The sequence below is a fragment of the Camelus bactrianus genome, chromosome 2 (genome assembly GCF_048773025.1).
Source record: "Camelus bactrianus isolate YW-2024 breed Bactrian camel chromosome 2, ASM4877302v1, whole genome shotgun sequence".
Classification (NCBI taxonomy): Eukaryota; Metazoa; Chordata; class Mammalia; order Artiodactyla; family Camelidae; genus Camelus; species Camelus bactrianus.
The window spans coordinates 136167093-136184747 of NC_133540.1; positions in this window are offsets into that span (position 1 = coordinate 136167093).

Genomic DNA, 17655 nt, shown 5'->3' on the forward strand with positions numbered 1-17655 from the left:
GACAAGAGTGTGTCTCACGTAAAATCGCCCCACAAGTGCTGAGAAGTGTGAACACTCCTGCTGGTGATGTGTAAGGAAAGTCTGAGTGTTGAGGGAAAGATCTCTGAGGCTAAAGTGAACGTGGGGCACAGGAGACTCACCGCCGCCATGTGGGCCTCGGGGGTTCTTGGAGGGGCCGGCCAGGGGAGGGGATCCTGGGTCCCGAGTGGCGGCTCAGGAGATGAGGTGAGGCTGGTTCGGACTGGTCCACGTCTGTGTCCCGGCTCTGCTGCCAACAGCGCTGCTGCCATGAGCGAGCCAGAGGGCAGAGCATCTTTGCCTCAGGCCCGCTGTGGGGACAGGGACCGCGTCCTCAGCTCAGCTCGACTCTGCGCTGCTCCGTCCTGGGCGCCAGAGGGCGCTGCACCCGGCGCGTGCAGCCGCTGTAGCAGGAGGGACTGGAGGAAGCCCTGAAGACGAGGACGACGTGGCTGCACCCGAGCGCCCTGCACGAATGGGGACCGCGGAGCAGGGCCTCAAACGGTTGCCTGTGGCACAGCCTGCCCTACCCGGTCTGTGCCGAGCGCCAGGAGCGCCAGCTCTGGGGGCGCAGCACCACGCCTGCGTGCTACAGCGTGTCCTGTTGGGATGTGCGTGTCACCACATTCTGTCTCTTGTGTCATTTAAATCCCTTCTGGGACGACACGTCATGGGTGCTACGTCAGTACTGGGTGCTGGAGCTGCTCTCCTGGTTTTTACTTTGTTCTTCGTTTTCCTTTAATTACAAGATGATGCCTGTTTGTTCCGACTCCGGGACAGAGCGAGTAGGAGCTGTGTCCCCTCCCGCCAGCCCCGCAGGCGCGTCCTCGGCCACCGACCTAGGGTGGCCTCACTCACCCTCCAGCTGTGTCCTATCTCTCAGAAGTCTGGCCTGGTGGGTCAGATCATCTGTGACTTTAGTAAAAAAAAAAAAATCACGACCTGCTGGGTCGTGAGCTCCTCCCGTGGCTCTTCTGGGCCGGGGGGGCGTGGTTGCCCTCAGTGGCCCATGCTCTGCAGGCACGTGGTGTCCTCATACCCACATCAGCAGCCTGATGGCCAGCACCACAGGCACACCATCCTCAGTGCCTGCAATGGGCGCCACGGGGACGGGGCTGCGAAAGGGCATGGAGGCTCAGCAGGGCAGGGGTGTTGGATTGAGACCCCAGCAAGTCTTGCACACCCTGAAGCCCGTGACCCAGGAAAGCCAGGGAGGGAACAGACCCTGAGGATACCCCCTGGGGAGCCAGAGGGTGCTGGACAGGCAGATGGCCCAGAGAGAGGCACTCAGCTGGGGACAGGGAGACGTAAGGGGCCCAGAGGGTTCCCAGAGTCCTGACATGGGGCTGGGCTGGGGGAGGAGGCCCAGGAAGACCCCAGGAGAGGTGAGACGGGGCTGGAGGACAAGGCGAGGGCTGCAGGGTGGGCAGCACCACAGGCCTGGGGATTGGCAGTCTCCCCCACGGTGGGAAACACTGGCTGTGTTGGAGAAACTGCCCCCTACGAAGCACTGGAGGCCACCTTGAAGCAGGCACACGGTGCCCACCAGGGACTCTCCAGTGGACACTCCCCCTTCTCAAATTCTCCATTTTTTAGGGTTACTTGCAGTGTGGTTCTGTTTATAATTGCACGACATACTAATGTGATTCTAAAGTCAGATCTACCCAGAAGGCCATCTTCCAAGAATCCTTGTGTCCATCTGGCCCCCGCCTGCTGCCCACTCCCCTGGACAAAACCAGTCTTAGGTTCCGGCTTCCATTTTTAACATAAGGAAATTTTCTGGCCCCTCTTAGATGAAAACATCTTCACTCCCCGGGTCTGGGGCGTTGCAGGCCCCGAGCGCCAGGACCTCGTGGGCGGCCAGCACTCTGCCCAGTGTTTCCCAGCTGCTGCCCGCCTTGCCCAAGGTCGTCAAGGGCACTGGGGACACTTTGCAGGAGGAGAGGACAGGGCCTCCAGGCTCTGGAGGATGCCGGGCCTTCTGTAGGCATTGGCAGTCTCTAAGAGACAAGGCTGAGACCATCTGGCAGAAAGCTCGTTTTTAGCCATAAAATTTCCATGGATGAATAGTGTCGAGTTGGGTATTAATTTACAGTTGCTGGATGTGTTTTTCAAAAGTGAAAGGAAGGGTTCCAACTAGAACCGTTTCCCAGCACACAAGTGAACTGCTGAGAGCCAGGGGCCAGCCCTCCGCCAGCCCCATGAGGAGTTTTATAGAATAATCCAGAAAGCCTGCAGGACAGACAGAAGACAGAGGAGGCTCTGAGCTCAGGAGAGGTGCTGGCCCGAAGGAGCCAGGTCTGGGCTCTGCAGCCCCCACTGCTGCCTGGTGCTGGGCCGTCCTGGGGGAGTGGCCCCCCACCAGGCTTCCCCTGCCTGGAACCGACCGACCCCAGTGGAGTGGGCCCTTCCGCAGGCCTGTTCACGTGGTGGCCCCAGGAGCATAAAGATCCTTTCACGCCCCGCAGTGGGCTGTGAAGGAGGTTTTGAACGAGTCTTCTTTCCAGACTAAGAGGAAATTCCTAGAATTCTTCGGTGGTAAATCCAGGTCCCTGGTTCAAGCCCAGGGAGCCACAGAGCCAGGGTGCATGTGACAGGAGGAGGGTGGGGCGCACCTCCTCAGGACCCCCAGGTCCCAGGGGTCTGCCTGTAAAGGAAGAGTCCGCAGTCCTCGTGCCGGAGCCGCTTGGCGCTGCCCTCGGCGGGCGTCCCACCAGGCCTCAAGCTCCAAATCCCTCCTGCCAGCTGTGAGTCAGGGTCCAAAGCCCGGAGAGGCCCCGGGGCAGGGGCGGCCACCACAGCCAACGAGCTCCCAGGCACAGCTGCCAGCTCTGCGGCTTGGAAACCGCGCGCTCCCCCGCGACGGGGACGCACTGGCACGCCCACCTGGGCTCTGGGCCGTCCGCCCCCACCTCTGCTTGGGCTCCACTGTTCAGTCCTTCATCTCAACTTGCAGTTTGGAAAGAACCCCACACTTGCAGGAAAGTCACAAAGTATGACTGATGCCAAGAACACGCCACACAGTCCCAGACTCGCCCGTCGCTGGAGTGCCCGCCTGCTCCACCCCGTGGGCTGCGGCTCACGGTGCACGTGCCCTCATGTGTCTGCCATGCACACTTTTCAAGTGCGGTGGTTCCTTGTGGCTAAGGGAGGCGCTCCGGACGGAGAACCACATACATGTGTTCCCAGGGCATCGAGGGTCAGCACAGGAGCTGTGGCACCTCCCGCGTGCACGTGTGGACTGGCAGTGGACACACCTCCACCCGTCAGCACCACTCCCTTTGCCTCCTCAGTTTTGGGGGACACGACTAGGGTGCAGTAAAATGCTCTCTGGTGGGCGTCCTGATACCCAGTGCAGACACTCACAGCCCTGTGTCTCTGTCTGTGCTCAAGTCCACCGACCGGGCCGGGACGAGGCTCAGGACCTGCTGGTGGGGGCCCCACGCTTCCCACGCTGAAGGGCTTGGCACTAAAACTTCCAACCGGTCACAGGTATAAATGCAGTAAAGGAAAGAATGACTAGAAAATGAAATTCTAGAAGATATGAAACACAGCTTGTTTCTTTCTTACAAGATCCAACAGAAGCACAATTCCCTGACTGACTGCGACAGAAGTTTCTAAGCGCCCGGCTCACCCCCTTCACGCATCTCTCCAGGGAGGGGTCACCAGCAGCTCAGGGAGGGAACTACAGCCTCCACCCTGTCCGCTGACTCAGGGGACAGGGACCCTGCCCATCCCTCCCTCCCTGACAATGCAAAGTGAAAAGTCTGAGTGTCCTGAGGTCAGCTTGGCCCACGAGGTGGGGTGTTACCTGAGCTCAGCTTGGACGAGGGAGCAGGGTGGGGTCCCTGCTGCCCCAGAGCCCACCCGGCTGGCAGGCTGTGCCCAGCCTGGTTTGGAGAAACTTTAGGAGCCCTCAGCTTCTCAGCCGCCTGGGGTCCCAGGTCCCCACCTCCATGGCACCCCCATCACAGGAGGCATGCCCAGGGCGGGAGGACGTGGGCAGTGGGGCCAAGGAGGCAGCCAGCCAGCCCGTGGTTGTGGGGCAGGGGTCCCCCCAAGGGTGACAGTGGAGCGCATGCCCTGAGCCAGCTCTGAGGTCTGCTGCAGCAGCGACCGGCGGGGACCACGTCCCCCAGCCACTCAGGATACACGTGAACCTGCTGGACATGTGCAAATGACACATCGGCCCTTGGCCCCTTCCAGGACATTCTCTCTAAGGGTTTCCTTTCCCAGCCTCATTTAATTCTCAGTTTTTTTCTCTGGACACAGTGGTGAGCAACTCAGGACTTCTCCTGTCTGGTGGCCTGCTGTGCTACCGGCTCCCAGCTCATGTCTGAGAACATGTCAGAAATTTGATCTCACATGGGACACGCTGCTGCTGAAGGACAGCCCCAGGATCCCAGTGACATCCCTGCCCTTGGTCACTGGCCGGCCAGCAGCTCCCATGGGCCCAGGGGCTGGACAACAGGCAGTTCCCACCTCTTCTGGGAGTGGGGACGTTTTCTCTCAGCACCGGGGGTCCCACAGGAGCTGCCCCAGCGAGTGAGCACTGACTACAGCAATGGGAGTTAGCGTGATGCTGTTCCCAGGGGAGGCGGGCCACGTGTTGCTAGTGGTCACTGCTCTGCCTGCTGGAATCATGGAACACAGGGCTGGCCGTGCCCACAGCCCAGGACCTCGGCACTGGGTGGGGCCTGAGGCTCAGGACAGGCACACACAGCTGCCTCCCAGGAGCCCAACAGGGAGAGTGGCTGCAAGTCCGGCGTGCTCAGGGTCAGCGCAGGGTGGGTGAAGCCACAGGACGAGGGCTGGCAGATTCCCGAGGCAGCAGGAGTCCCTGTGAGGCTGCATGTGGGATGGGGTGGGTAATCTCTCCTCGTCTTTCCAAGTGTATTTTAATCACCATAATCTTCATTTGGAAAATTACTTCAGAAGAGCCTGCCAGACCTGAGGAACCCCGAACACGCTCCCTGACAGCATTATTTGTCAGACAGGAACACGCCGGGTGGCCACAACAGCGCTCGCAGTGCAGGACTCAGGCTACACTGGGCAGCTCGGGCACTGTCCTGAGCAGCAGACAGCGAGGCCCGTCCGGGCTCCATGGAGGCTGTGCAGACCCGGAGCCCGGGACCTGCCCCACCTGATGGTGGAGCTGACCTGCTATGGTTCTGTGCCCCAGAGACAGGGCACCCCAGCCCTGGAAGGGTCAGCAGCAGGCTTGGGGCTCAGGTACCCCACTGAGACTCCAGGGTGTCTCCCCAGATTGCCCCCTCCCAGCTGACATGTGGGCCAGGCACAGGCCTGGCCCCTAGGACTGCCCAGAGCTGCGTCCAGCACTGGCATGCCCAGGCCAGGAGCACCCTGCCACGCAGTGAGGCCTGGTGTGTCCTCAGAGGCTGGGTGCTGGTGGGCGGGGGGTGCCTCACATGCCCCTCACAGGAGGAGTGGGTGCCCGGACCCTCAGAGCATCAGAGGAAGGGAAATTTCGCAGCTGCAGAAGCACGGGGGTGTGGGAAGAATTCCGTAACGGGTCACGGCCTCTAGAGCCTCACAAAGCCATTTTCAGGAAACATGTTTCCTCTAGTCACGGAAACATGGACACACGGCCTTGATCCCACAGAGCGTGGGGCCACGGGCAGGGGCGACACTCAGGGAGTTGGGGCTCAGGGCACTCGAGGGCACAGAACACTGGGTGAGAGAGGCCAGGCTTGGTCCAGCTCGGCCCTCAAACCTGGCAGGAGCGCAAAGGGACGCCATACCGAGCTGACCAGACCCAGGCACCAGCGCTGCCCCTCCCGCCCGGCCTCCTCGCCCCCACGCCGCTCCCCCGGGACACCGGGCCGGCGACCGGGTGAGCGTGAGTCGGCGTGTGGCCACCAGGCTAGTGTCACTGGGGTGACTCAAGCCCCTGCAGTGGGGGCTGACCTGGGAGGACGGAGAGTGCGGGAGTGAGGCGTCCCTTGCTCTCACGTCCAGAAGCAGCGGGGGCCTCCGGCGCAGCCCTCGGACAGGCTTCAGCCATAGGCACCACCTGTGAAGGGGCCAGCGTGGTGGCTCTGTCCTGCCCTGGCTGACTCCGGCACCTTTGGGACCCTCTCTGGCAAGCCCCTTCCTGCTCCTGGGCCCTGTGACGCTGTCAGACCCCACAAGGTGCCTGGACCCCTGCGCGGGCAGATGGAGGGATGCGGGTGACGAGATGAGGGCGTGGACGCCTGCATGTGTGTCGGCGGGAACATTGTGGGGAGGGTGGGAGGGGGACCTGCTGCCCCGCCCCAGCTGGGGGTCATGCGTACCCCGTCCTGGGGGCTGTGGTCTTCCGCGGCAGCTGCTGCTTCTGGCCCCAGGTGACCCGGTCCTGGGTCCTGTCTCCGGCCTCAGGCCGCAGGGAGTGAGCCTGGTGGGGTGAGCAGGACCCCTGGGCGGGGCCCCCGGTGCGTCCCCCAGGCTGGTGGTTGCAGCACCCTTTCAGAACTTCCTCCCACGCCGATGCCTCTGGGCACCTCATTCTCACTTACACTGCTGCGGGTCTTTGCGTTTTTACATCTTAGACTGAAATTTGGCAGGAAAACCTTCGGTCTCAGGACTTTCCTGAGCCAGGGCCCCGGGTTGGCGAGCGGGGAGCGCGGCCCCACGGGGGTGGGGCGGGCATCCTTGCCGCAGAGTGTGTTTTCTTTTCTGTGGAGCCTGGAGTTGGCAGCTCTGAGGGAGGCACGTCTTGTGAGCTGTGGGTCCTTCTGAGCACAAACCAGGAGGGCATTCTGTTCCCCTTGGAGGACACACAGAAGTAGCTTCCTGGTGCGTGACGCGGTGCTGGGGCCCCCCTGAGGCCCGTCTGCTGGTCCCCCACCTTGGGGAGGAGCTGGGGTTACCATGGCGTCTGGAATCCCCCACAGGATCACAGCCTCCACGGGGGGCATGCAGCAAGGCCAGATCCAAAAGCAAGGTGGGCCTCGGCCGGCTGTGCAGCGGGCCAGCGCCTGGCCTCCTGGAACCACCTCCAGCCCGAGCTCAGAGGACCTGCCACTGGAGGCCAAGACCTTCCACCCAGGCCGGCTTCCTGTCCACACCGGCCCGGCTGGGCGGGCTCGTCACACAGGCAGCCGTCAGGTGTGCAGGCCAGAGCCGCCAGCCTTCTACCCGACACAGGGCAGCCCCACTTCCCAGTGCAAAGAGCTTGAATCCAGTCCTTGGAAGCATTTCCAGTTGTTCTTGGCATCAGAGAGAGCCTTCCGTGAGCCTAGGGATGCAGCCTGTTGACGCAGGGGTCCCAGTTTACCCAGTGGGCACTTCTGCCATCTGCTGTACCAAGAATGTTCCTGCGTTCCAGAGGAAACAGGCCAGATGGAGCGGGACCTGCGCTGGGCTGGTGGGCACAGCCCTCACCCCTGGCAGGGGGCACCTGGCTTGGAGAGCCACAGGTACCAGGGCAGCAGATGGAGGAAACCCAAGACCTCTGCCTCCTCCCTAGAAACCTGATTTCCCTGTTGTGCCAGGCGCACTGGGGGCCTGAGCCCTGCCCTGACCCCTGCCCTGACCCCTGAGTGTAGGGGAGGCTAGGGACACGCCCAGACTTACCCTGAATACATGCTCATACGTGCACAGATGCACACACATTCACATGTGCACAACAAGCCCAGCCCCTGCACACACAACCGCAGCACCAGGGGACAGGACAGCTCCCAGAGCAACCCCACCACCCTGCACCTGGAGACCCCAGATGCCGGATTTGCAGCCAGTTCCTCCCGTCCTACTGGAGAGGCCTTGTCCTGGCTGGCTCGTCCAGGCACACTTGGACTGAGAGCAGCACCCCCTAACTCGAGGCCTGAAGCTGGTGGATGACCACTTGGGATAGAGAACCCCTCTGTGACAGCTCTCTCCAACTCCGGGCCACACCGGCCTTGGTTGCCCACGTCCCTGGACCTGGGCCTGCGGCTCCAGTGTCCCTGGGCCCTGCCGATGGAGGTGTCCCGGCAGAACTGCAGATCAGCCCTGCCCGCCTGGCCCTCTACCGGGCCTCCCTTGGCCTCAGGAAACTGGATATATTTGTAATTTTTTAAAAGCTCAGAGCCATTTTTCAAAACGAGGCTGTTTTTCCAGTGGAAACTGTAACATGAGCCCAGAACCGTTCCCACTCACCCCTTCGGCACGTGAGACCAGCGGCCGCTTGCGCTCGCTCGCTCGCTCGCTCCACTCTGCTAGGGTCACACAGACCCAGCTCCTGCACCCCCGGGGGTGGTCCGCCTGGCGCCTGCCCTCCCCCGTCAACCCTGCGGTGACTGACGGGGGACGGCAGGGCTGCTGGCCCGTGTGCAGGAGGGAGCTGGAGAGCCCGGAGGAGGCCCTGAGGGCCCTATGGCTGAGGGAGCTATGCTCCCTCCTCTTGCCCCGCTTCCTCTGCTTCCCTCAGACCCCAAGTGCACCTGCACCCAGCCAGGCGCCAGGGGTGTGAGCGGCTGCCCGCAGGCACTTGGCTCCTGGCAGCCCAGCGCCCTCAAGGACACGACTCCCTGGGCCAGCGGGCCGCAGTTCTGGCTCACCCTTCCCGGGTCACTCAGGCTGGGCCCATCTGCACCCACTTCTTGTCCTCAGAAGAGCAGCCACCTCCCCCTGTGTCGGCTTAAGCAACAAAAACGGGGGCGGTGTCATTGGCTTCACAGCTCCCAGGCCCCAGGAGGCAGCGTCCAGCAGTGCATTTTAGCTGTTTGTGGGGTGGGGCCTCCCAGCACCCCGGTGGCTGGCACTGGCAGACTCAGGGAAGTTTCCTGTGATGGTGCCGTGGTGGCTGGCTTCACCCATGCTCACGATAGGAAACAGGGGGGGGCCCAGCCTCCTTCCCCCACACCACAGGGGGCATGTCTCCCACCTGCCCTAGACGCCGAGCTTTAGGCCTCTGACGCAGATGTGTCCTAGAGGACGGGCCCCTTGGGCTGGACACACCTGCGCACACCTGCTGGTCCCTTGGGTCCCTGGTGCTGAGGAGCTGGCCAGGCAGAGGCAGGTCCCCTCCACAGCGGCCTCTTCCCCTGTGGACAGCAAACCGCCCTCTGCCCCTGGCAGGGAAGGGCCACCCTGGAGGCAGGCACAGGGGCTCCCCTCAGGCTCCCCTCCTAAGCTGAGGGTCCCTCCAGGCCCAGAGGGACAAGGCAAGTGCCTGTACCACCACCTCCCATGAGGGAGGGTCTGGGGCTCCCTCCAGCACACCTGACCCTGCTGCCCGCCCGCCATCCCCCGCCATCCCCTCGGCAACACGTTCCATCCTGTAGTGTGAACATTCATCCTTCTTCATGATTTGTCCCCCCCCTGCCCGAGGGAAGCCTGCCCTCGGTCCCCTGCCGGGAGTCCGGGAGAGCAGGGGCTCCTGGGAACAGCCAGGGTGGGTGGCGGCTCCCACGCCGCTTGGTCCTGAGTGTGCAGCCTGGGCTGCAGGAGGGGCCGTCACTGTGGGAGGTGCTGTCGGACTGGAGGGACAGCCATGGGACAGCACCCCCGTGTCTCACTCCCTTGGCTCTGACAGCCTCCCGGAGGGGCACTGGGTGCTGGGCAGAGGGTGGGCTGGGGCCTCACTGGGGCCTGAGGGCTTCAGGAGGTCAGCCCTGCCAGGGGCCAGGGACCTCAGGCCCAGCTGCCCTCACAGAGCCCAGCCTCCTCTTGACCTCGGGCCAGAGTGGGTGGGGCGGGCTGGGACCCCTGCCCTGGGGCCAGCAGGGCTGAGAGACTGTCCAGGTGTTTGCTACCAGCCTCCTGCAGGATACCTCGGGCCCCAGCCCATCCAGGAGAGCTCTTAGTGGCCAGCAGGAAGCCAGTAGGGAGTCCAGCAGACCAACAGTTGAGGGAGCCAGGGCAAGGCTGGGGGGACTGGGGGCATGGCGACACCAGAGGTGGAGCCCCTTCCTGGGTGTGGGGGAGAGTGGGCCGCGGTGTTGGAGCCTCAGAGTTCCATGCAAACAGCCCCACGGCCACGGGCTGCAGGGCCAGCAGCTGCCAGGAAGGCTGGAGGCTAGGCCTGGGCAAGCAGGGCGCAAATGCCAGAGCCCCTCCACCCACGCCCAGGAAGGAGCCCCACCTCCTGTTTTGTCTGTGGGTCTGTGCAGCCCCTGGTGAGTGACTGCTGGTACAGCCAATCCACACACGCACGCCTGTGTGCACACGCGTCCCCAGGTGGGGGAGCCCTGGCCCCTCGCAGGTTCCAGGCCTCAGAGTCCCTCTCCTTGCCCTGAGGGCACTCTGGTTCACCAGCACTGCTGGCCCACGGCAGATCCCTTCCTGCTAGGTGGCCGAGACTGGGCCTCAGGGATACGGCGACAGCCCCCTGCCCTCCAGGGTCTTCCCACCCTGGGTGAGCTTTAGGCCTCAGGCCATCCCAGAGGGTCCAGCACCAGACCTGAGCGGATGGTAGGCACCAAGGCCCCAGTGGAAGTCACCCCCAGGTGCTCCTGTCAGGTGATCCGTGAGCTGCTGGATCCCCGGTGGGACTTCCAGGCCAGGATCCAGTCCCCAGGAGGAAACCTGCTGTGTGTCTGGCCTGGTGGCATCCCCGCCAGGCGCCCCACAGGGCAGAGTCAGCCCTTCCCAGGGGAGACGCAGATCTCAGAGTGACGAAGGAGCTGCAGAGTTCACCTCTCAGCCCCAGCACAGGCTCATGCAGGCCTGAAACGCATCCAGGAGGGAGACACCAGGCAGCCCGGCCCCTCCCAGCCTGCTGAGCCCCAGGGGAGAGCCCTCTGGCCTCACGGGTCCTGCCCCAGGCCCCTCTGGGAAGGTCGCATGGAGTGAAGGAAGGTGTGGTGGGGGGGATGGAAGAAGGGGTCTCAAGCCCTCCACACCCTCATGCACACTCACACATGTCCATGTGCACACGCGTAAACCCATGTGCATGCACACTCAGGTGTTCACACTCACTCATGTGCACCGCGCACCCCCATCCGCAGCCCCTGGCTGCCTTGGATGGGACTGGCAGAGAGGACAGTGCTCCCAGGTGGGTTCTGCTAAACCACCCACTCTCCAGCCCTGGGGTGAAGGGACAAGCTTGGCTGCTCCAAGGATGGACCACAGACCCCTTGAGGGCTCTGGGGAGTGTCGAGGAGCAAGGTAGGGTATGGGCCAGCCCCCCAGCTAGCCAGACCTTGCCCCCACCATCCACCCTCAGTGCTTGTCTGGGGCCAGAAGAGGAGGGGAGAAAGGAGTGTGGGGTGAGCGACCACAGACAGGGGCCATTCTCAGCCTGGAGTAGGGGATGCCCAGGGCTGCCCAGGGCTGCCCAAGACCTGTGCTCAGGCTGAGGTCACCAAACGAGGGTGCGGGGGCAAGGCCGTGGCTGAGGGCTTCCGGAGGAGCATGCAGGGTAGGTGACGGGGCATAGGTTTCCAGGCCCATGTTCCTGGGACCCGCTACCCCTCCTGGACGCCCAGCTGTGACCACTGGGCCCCTCCCGGGAGCGAACCCCTCTGTTTCCTCGGCCAGGCCGGGCCTGGCGTCCGCGGGGGCCCTGGCGGCCAGGGCTGCTGGCTGGCGCCCCCCCCTCATTTCCTCTTGGCCCGCAGGCTCCAGGCGGCGCGGGAACAAAGGGTGGATTGTGCCTCGTTCTGGGCCTGCTCCACGGCCCCTGCTGCCCCTGCCGGGCCCCCGGGGCGACGTTTGTGTTTGTAGCCAAGAAAGGCTCCTCCAGCCAACCTGCGAGGGCTCAGTGAGCAGACGGCAGAGGGCCCCAGCCATAGGCCGGGAGCCTGGGAGCCCGTTCCAGGCCAAGCCGGCCCTCCGCCCTCCCTTCCAGCTCTGCAAGTCCAGCGGCAGAAGCTGGGGGTGGGGGGGCCTCAGCCGTGCTGGCCCTGCACCTTCTGTGCAGACACCTCCTGCCACCAGCCCCAGCTCCTGCCCAACCCAGGCCCCCCATGTCCTGGGACGCCCACCATCAGGCTGTCCACCCTGCTGGTCCAGAGCAAACACCTCCCACTGTCTGTCCTTTGCCAGGCCTCCCTGTCATCAGGCACCTGGGGATGCCCAATGCTCAGTGCTGGCTTCAGGGGGCACAAGGGGCCAGGCCTCTTGGTTTCCAAGAGGGCAGGGAAGAGGCAGAGGAATGGCAGCCTGAATTCTGCCTCCAGCAGCCCCTCCCACCAAGCATTTATTGAATACCAGTGTGTGCAGGTGTGGGCCCAGAGCCCCAGCCCTCCAGAGCCCACAGACGGGGACACTGGCATGGGACAGACAGTCCAAGGCAAATGCCATCCCATTTTCCAGTCGGGCCCAGGGTCCTGTGGCTGCAGCCCTCCCAGCAGGCAGCCTAGTCCTGCCTGGCTGGCACCTACCCTCAGGACACTCTGACAGAGCAGGGATGTGCTCCAAGTGGTCCCCCGGAACCATGGGGCTGGTGGGCGGCTCAAAGCAGTCCCTGACGACGTCTGCACCTCAACCACAGGAGCCCAGAGATGCAGGGACGGCAGAGTGGGGGCACTGTCCTCAGCCAGAGAGGGAGCTGAGCCCAGGGCTGGGGTCCCAGTGCGACTCAGTGTCACCCTGCCATGCCCCCTCAGGATGCCCAGAGGCCTCTGCCCTGGGGCGTGCCCCCTTCCTCCCTCTCCCTCCCCCACTCACACTGTTGGTTTAGCTCTGGCTGCCGCTGTCAAAGGAGCTTTGTGGCCGAGAGTGGAGCCGGTGCCGATGGTCTTGGAGGGACTCCAGGAACGAGCAGTAGAGGATGGCTTTTGGAAGAAAGTGGAAAGAAAATAGAGGAAAAAGTTGTGAAGGACCAAGGAATTTGCCTCTGCGGAGCCTGGTGCCGCCCCAAGCCTGCCCCACCCCTTGCTGGGGCCTGGGCCGCCCCCTGGGCCGCTCTGTGCATTCTGAGGCCAGGCCAGAGTTGCCTCCTATCCACGCGGCCACCCAGGGCTCCCACCAGCCCCTGAGCCAGGTGCCTCTCCTCCATGCCGCAGATGGGGGTGGCGAGGGCCGGGGTGGCTGGGTAGCTCCCTGAGGTCTCGTGATACAGAGAAGCCACCAGCCCCAGGAGGCTCAGCTTGTGCGCTCGTGGTGGGAGGTGCTGCCTGGGGCGCTGCCCAGGCTGCGTAAGGCCCGGTGAGGGTTGGGGCTGAGGTCCTGGATCCTTACAGCCCAGGGCCAGAAAGGGGGTAGGACAGCGACCCCCAGGACCCCCACCCTCCTGCCCCTACATCAGAGGGTCAGAGCCAGGCCAAGCCGCTGCAGTTGACCGCTACACTTTCTGCCAGATGCTGGGCCACACAGGGGGTCCTCCGGGAGGCTGGCAGTGCCCTCCCTGTGAGACAGGGAAGGCGGGTGGCAGGTGGGGAGCGGTCTGCAGCCACCGAGAGCTCACTGTCCCTGGCTCACGAGGTCTTGCCTGAAGCTAGGCGGCTCCCAAGCTCTCGGTGATATACACCTACCCCAAACCAGGTTCTCAGGGCACGGCCGCGGGGAGGGTCTCAGCAGAGAGTGGGCAGCTCCAGTGCTGCCCCTGCTGGAGGGTTTCCTGAAAAGGCCACTGAGGGGGCACTGGGCACAGGAAGGCCAGGAGTCTGGGTGGCACCCGCTGCCCACCCCTCACCTTGAGCTTGCGGGGGAGAGTGTCCTCAGTGGGCACCCACTCTCACCAGGGCCTCCCCCTCCCAGCCCCCCTGCACTGCCTTCCATCAGGGTGGACACTACTGTGGGAGGGCTTCCGCCTCCTAGCAGAGACCCACCGCTGCCGGTCTTGCCCCTCCCTGCATAGAGCCCCCAGGCCCTGGGACCCTCAGAGGCGGGTGGAGACTTCTGGAGTCCAAAGCCCGGGCACTGCGGCCAAGACCTCGACTGCCTGTCCCGCTCTCCCAGGCTGCAAGTGTCCTTCCAAGGGCCAGGGAGGGCATTTTGGGGATGCAGGGAGGATGGCTCAGCCTTGGTCCCAGCCAGACCCTCTCCCCACCCTCGACCAGTGACTCAGGGTAAGCTGGCGCCCGCCCCTCCGGCCAGCTGTTGACAGCTGTCACCACCTGCCGGCCCAGGGCCAGATGCCGCTCGGCTGTCGGAGCGGGGGTGAGGCGTGCAGCTGCCTGGTTGCCCGGGTGCCTTCTCCACGCCCCCAGCCCCTTACCTGGGCTGCTGCAGACCCTTAATTAGTTCCCCCACCCCATCTTGGGATCAAGTGTGTGTCTCAGTCCAGCCACCATGTAGAATGGACATCTGGCCCGGACCTGAGTTCGCCTTTCCTGAGCTCCCCCTGTAAATGAGTGCTCGGTGCAGCCAGGCTGGCACGCACGCCCTCCCCAGGACTGGGCCATGGGGCATCTGGTGGGTCCCTCAGAACTGCCTTTCTGCCTCTCAGCTCAGCCTCCCAGAGTCAGCCCAGCCTCTGGGGGGATGGAGACAATCCCTGTGGCCCAGGAAAGAGGCGGGAGCAAGGCCAGGGTAGCACTGGGCCCGGATGGGGGGGCGGGGGAGGCAATGTGTGTGCTCAGCCCCCGGACCTGGCTGCGACCCCACCAAGCCTGAACCGATCACTCTGCCTTGTCACCCCAGACAAACGCCAGAGTCAAGATCCCCCAAAAGGAACCAGCCCGCACCTCAAGAAGCAGGCGGGTGCCGAGGGCCCCCGGCTGGAGCAGAGCCCCTTCCCCCAGCTCCCGGAGGTGCCCAGGATGGGGGTGTGAGAGGCCTGGGCCCAGGGGGCAGTGCCCCGTGGTGGACGGCACACCAGCCCACCACCAGCTGCTGCCCAGCAGAGGCACGTCTGGGGTGGGTTCTTGAGCCCACTGGGCATGACCCCAAGTGACCCCCGGCAGCACAGCCAGAAAAAGCTGTTGGAAGCGGCAGGCCCAGGGCTCCATCAGGGGCCACCCCCTGGGTGGTCTCCACAGGAGAAGCCCGAGTGGGAGGCAGGTCCTACCTCCAGTGCTCCTGTGTCCCCAGGTTGGGGGACCTGGACCGGCTCCCACCTTGGGTCACTGAAGGGTGCTGGCCTGGGTGGGAGGCCGACCCTCTCTTCCGTGGACAATGACAGTGCAGAGGTCAGGGTGCCTGGGGTGGGCGTGTCAGGGTGGTGGAGGCCTCTGACCCAAGGCAGGACTGAAAAGAGCTCAGCGGGGCAGGCGTGGAGGTGGGGGAGGCCCTGGGCGGGGCCGACAGGATGGGGGTTGGCTGCATGGACCTTCACACTGTCCCCCAGTGACTGGCTGGCCCCCCAGGCCTGGGCAGCTGAGGAGAACGGGCACCGGGTATGGTCAGCACCGGGCACGGAGGGAGCCCCCAGCCGCCAGGCCCTGCCCTGCCCCACTCCTCCACCTGATTAGCAGCCTTGGCCCCTGCCCACCAGACACAGCAGGGTCTCTGGGACACACCAGGTGCTGGTGCCAGGCATGGGGGCTGCTTCCCTGTAGACCAGCCCAGCCTACCCCAGGGGCCTGACACCTCCCACAGGCTTGGCCCTGGGGGAGTCCTCATCCCTGTGCCCACCCCGAGCAGCCCCTCCCACAAGCCCACCGGTCCCAGTGTAGCCCAGCCTGTGCCCTGGGTCCAGGCAAGGGCAGCTAGGGATGCTGGCCTCTCAGCCCCTCAGTGCCAGCCCCTCCATCCCACCCCAGCTTCTGCAGCGGCAGGTCCAGGCCCCTGCAAGCCCTGTGCAGCCCGGCCAGTGCCTGCAGGTCCCCGACCCCAGGCCCTGAGTCCCAGGTTGAATCTGTGCTGTGTAGGGTGTCTCCCTCCTGAGTCCCGACTGCATGTCCCATGTGCCTGTCCCCTTTCCTGTGTCTTACATCCTGCGTTCCTGTACCAGGTCCCCAGTCCTGGCCCCAGGACAAAGCTCTGATCTCCCTCCAGGCCCTCCCGACCCAAGGCCCGTGGGGGTGGGGCTGGCCCATGTCCCCCTCATCTTCAGGCTCTGTGGTCCTGCCCGATCCCTGGACATCAGCCGCAGGCCCCCACCCCCCCCGCTCTGGGACAGCTGCAGAAGACTGTCGCTGCCCCTTTGAAGCCAGGAGGGCTGGGCAGCAGAGGCGGGGGTGAGAGGGGAGCAGTCACACTGAGGGTGGCAGAGCCCGGGCTGCCCTTTCAAGTTTGCCGAGCTTCAAGGGAACCAGCTATCAGCGCCCAGAAAGGGATCAGGGGAGGTGCTGGCCAGGCTCAGCACCTGGGGCTCCACCCTCCCAGCGCCCCCCCTTACCCAGCTCCAGGCTCCCCTACCGTGGACATCGGGAGCCTCCTCCCCAGATGGCCCTCAGACCCTGGCCTTGGGGTCACTTCGAGAGTGCAGCTGATTCCCTTCCTCTACCTCAGGACCCAGAGCCCCTAGAAAAGGGTCCAGGCCCCACTCCCCCCTCACTAGGGAAGCCCCAGAGCTGGGGCCTGGAGGCAGCTGTGCTCCTGTAGGGGGGTCACCATAGCATTGGTGGCTGCTCACTGGTCTTTGTGCCTGTGGCCAAGGGCACATCAGGGCCTGGCTTTGGTGTCTGTGAAGGGGCAACCACGGAGGGGCAGGGGAAGCCGGGGGCCTGGCCTCTCAGAGCCCAGGAGTCGTGGCCCTGACCATGTGCCCCTCCCTGGTGGGGCTCTGGGTCCCCCTGGCCCTTCTGCGCCCATGGACCCTCCCCTTGGCCCCACCTGCCACCTGGCCCCGCCCACTCACGCTCCCCTCGGCCCTACCCTCAAGTCCCTGCCTCCTCTGTGAGTGGGCTTTCCTCTGTGGGTGGCCTGGGAGCCCCCCAAAGGGGCGGGGCACCAGGGGGACAGAAGGCCTGGTCAGATGGGGGTTGGGCAAAGGGGCTGATCAGTTGGCAGGCCAGTGAGCAGTCTGCTGGGCAGACTTCGCACGGCGAGGCCGGCCCTGGGAGCCTCGGGCCTGCAAGGCTAGGGTGCAGGGTGCCCCATCTTTTAGACACCCTGCCAACGCGCAGCATGGTGAGGACACACCCTTCTGCCCTGCGGCCCCAGCCCCCACAGCGGGGTGGTGGGAACTTCCAGCCCAGGTGCAGGAGGCAGGATGACCTGTGTGCCCCTCTGCAGTCTGGGGACCCTGCAGTCGTGGGGATAGGAGCTGAGGTTGGGGGGCATCCAGTGGGCACTAAAATCACACAGGAGTCTTGGAAGGGTCAGCTGGAGACAGACCAGGGAGACACAGGAGGGGACCTGCTGCTGCAGACCGGGAGGCTGGGGGAGAAGGGTCTGGAAGCCTCAGGGGGAACAGGGAGGACATGGTCCACCCTCCAGGAAGCCTTTGAGACCCACCCAGGTTGCCCTCCTACCCCCATACTCCCAGGGCAGGAAGCTGTACTGTGGGAGGCGGCTTGGCTAAGGTCTCTGAGCTCCAGGGTGTAGCGGGCCAGTAATGGGGGCTAGGGCTGGTGAGGGTGGGGACAGCCGGACGAGGGTAGGTCTGCTTGTCTTCCACAGGGTCCCCCTGCCCTGCCCAGGGCCCTACTATAGCTGTAGAATGACCATCCCATCAGAACCCCTCCCTCCTGAAAGGGTGCTGGGGGATGGGCCCAGGGCTGCAGGTCTCAGAACTGCGATCCCCGGCCCTGTACGCCTGTCCAGCTGAGAGAGTGGTCCTGGGGGTGGGCAGGTCATTAGCCCTCCAGACTTCCCTGGGGCAGAGGATGAATGTCCCCACGTGAGCCCACGTGGACAGCACTGGACCTCAGGCCAAGAAGG